At 37.0% G+C, this 2913-nt stretch overlaps 1 pseudogene; it reads right to left on the reverse strand.

The window, feature by feature from the left end:
* Positions 1-564: 564 nt before the first annotated feature.
* Positions 565-2661, reverse strand: LOC118001536 (annotated as a pseudogene).
* Positions 2662-2913: the final 252 nt, after the last annotated feature.

Consider the following 2913-nt stretch of genomic DNA (forward strand, 5'->3'; position numbering starts at 1 on the left):
CAACCTTTACTAGTTGTAGTTCTGTTGGTTTTCGGTCTTGTGTGGGGATCAAAGTTTAAGGAGTCAAGAAGTCAGGAAGTAGAAGTCAAAGTTTAAGTCTTTATAGTCCATATATTCATAGCTTCAGTATCACTGACAGCCTAGTTTTTCCAGTTACTGGTGAGGGGCTGTTGATCTCATCTATTATATCAAGAATTTATAGTGATGGCAGAGCAATTAAGATTAGGATAATGACTGGTAAGATAGTCCATATTGTTTCTACTTCTTGCACATCTATTTTATTTGCGTTAATTTAGCTGTTAATACCAGTGAAATGATATAAAGAACTATAGAGTTGGTTAAGATGATTATGTATGGTCATGAAAGTGTAGGAGTTCTTCTATAATGTGGGATGTTGCATCTTAAAAGCCTAGTTGAATGGATATGCCATGGAGATATAAAGACTTAAACCCATAATTTAACTTTGACAAAATTATGTAAGTTTTACTAATATTTCACTATTGAAAAAGACATAATGGTTATGGTATTGGCTTGAAATCATTTTTAGAGGGTTTTTTTTTTTTCTTATTTTAGGCTTATGTAAGAGGATTCTTTAAATATATGATATGGTGGAGGGCATCCATGTAGTCATTCAGGATTAGTGTTAGTTAATTCCACGATTGCTACTTCTCATTTAGATGCAAATACTTCTCAAATTATGAAGATAATTAATATTACTGCTGTTGAGATGAATGAACCGATAGATGACATAGTGTTTCATGTTGTGCATGCATCTGGACAGTCAGAGTAATGTCAGGGCATTCCTGAGAGGGAAGAAAGTTACATTAGCTCCAATTACTATGATTGTAAAGAGGATTTTTGCCCAAGACAGTTGACTGTGTAGCTTGTAGAAAATAATGGGAATCAGTGAACAGATCTTCCTGTGATGGTGAATAATGCTCCTATTGATAATATGTAGTAAAAATGTGCTACCATATAGTATGTGTCCTGGAGAACAATATCTAGGGATGAGTTGGCTAAGACAATTCCTGTTAGACCTCCTATGAATAGGAAGATAAAAGCTAGAGCTCATAGTATGGCTAGTGATCATTTAATGTTGCCTCCGTGAAGGGTTGTTAGCTAAATACTTTTACTCCTGTAAGGGTGGCAATAATTCTAGTAGCTGATGTAAAATATGCTATATGTCAACATCTGTGCCTACTGTTAATATATGATGGGCTCATACAATACACCTAGGAATCGAATAGATATTATGGCTCAGACTATTCCTGTATATCCAAAAGGTTCTTTTTTCCCTGAATAATACATAATAATATGGGAAATTATTCCAAATTCAGGGAAGATAAGAATATAAACTTTGGAATAGCTGGAGAATCAAAATCAATATAAGCATTGGTATCAAATTGGGTTGCCTCCTCCTACAGGATCAAAGAATATGGTGTTTTAGGTTATTGTCTGTTAGTAATATGGTAATTCTGGCTGCTAAGACTGGATGTGATAGTAGTAATAGGATGGCTGTAGTTAGGAGGGATCCAATGAATAAAGGTGTTTAGTATTGAGATACAGCTGGTGGTTTTATATTAATGATTGTGGTAATATGATTGATAGCACCTAAAATTGAGGATACACATAGATGGAGAGAGAGGATTGTTAAATTGACTGAGGCTTCTAGGGAGTTAGGTTCCTGGTTAGGGGTGTGTATGCTCTTCAAATAGTTCCTGATGATGTAAGAGCAGAAATGATGGTGGTAATAGTCAGAAACTCATGTTATTTGGGGCTCCTGGGTGGCTCAGTCGTTAAGCGTCTGCCTTTGGCTCAGGTCATGATCCCAGGGTCCTGGGATTGAGCCCCACATCGGGCTCCCTGCTCAGTGGGAAGCCTACTTCTCCCACTCCCACTCCCCCTCCCCCTGCTTGTGTTCCCTCTTTCGCTGTCTCTCTCTGTGTCAAATAAATAGATAAAATCTTAACATGAGTTTCTTTTTTTTAAATTATTTATTTGGGGGAATGCTGAGGTGCTCTGATTATTAAGGGGACTAAACAGTTTCCAAATTCTCCAATTATAATAGCTAATACTATAAAGAAAATTATCATGAATGCATGGGCAGTTATAGTTACATTATAAATTAGGTGATCTCCCAGTAAAGCTCCAGGTTGGCCAAGTTCCACATGGATTAAAAGTACCATTTAAAATCACACCAAAAAAAAATATTTAGGTATAAATCTAACAAAATGTGTCCAGGATTTATAAGTAGAGAACTTTAAAACTGATAAAAAATAAACCAAAGACTTAAGTGAAAAAAAATAAAAGGATTCAGACAGGGGCATCTGGGTGGCTACACTGGTTAAGCATCCGACTCTTGGTTTCAGCTCAGGTCATGATCTCATGACCTGTGTTGGGCTCCACGCTCCGCATGGAGTCTGCTTGTCTGCTTGTCCCTCTCCCTCTGCTCCTCCCCCTGCACTCTCGCTCTCTCTCGAATAAATAAATAATCTTAAAAAAAAAAAAAAGGCTTCAGGCAGTTCCTTCTATTCTAGTTCATGCACCAAATAGTAGGTATGGAATGCTGATATCTTTATGGTTTGTTGAGAATAGTAAGCAGTTTATGAACATAGGTAAAATAGCTGAGTAAGCATTAACCTCTAAATCTAAAGACAGAGGTAGAGTCCTCGTTTGCCAAGCCCTGCGGGGAATATCATACTGAATTACAAATTCAAAGAAGCAGCTTCAACTCTGCTGGGGCTTCTTCTGCCTTTCTTCCCCCTAGGTGGTGGGAGAAATAAATTGAAGCCAATTGATTCGGGTATTTAGCCATTAACTAAAATTTCATGGGGTGGCAACCCACCAATCTAGTAAGGTTTTAGCTTAATTAAAGAATTTGATTTGTGTTCAACTGATGTAGGATAAAGTCTT

The sequence above is a fragment of the Mirounga leonina genome, unplaced genomic scaffold, assembly GCF_011800145.1.
Source record: "Mirounga leonina isolate KUSES-001 unplaced genomic scaffold, KU_Mleo_1.0 Mir_53, whole genome shotgun sequence".
NCBI classification, from domain to species: domain Eukaryota; kingdom Metazoa; phylum Chordata; class Mammalia; order Carnivora; family Phocidae; genus Mirounga; species Mirounga leonina.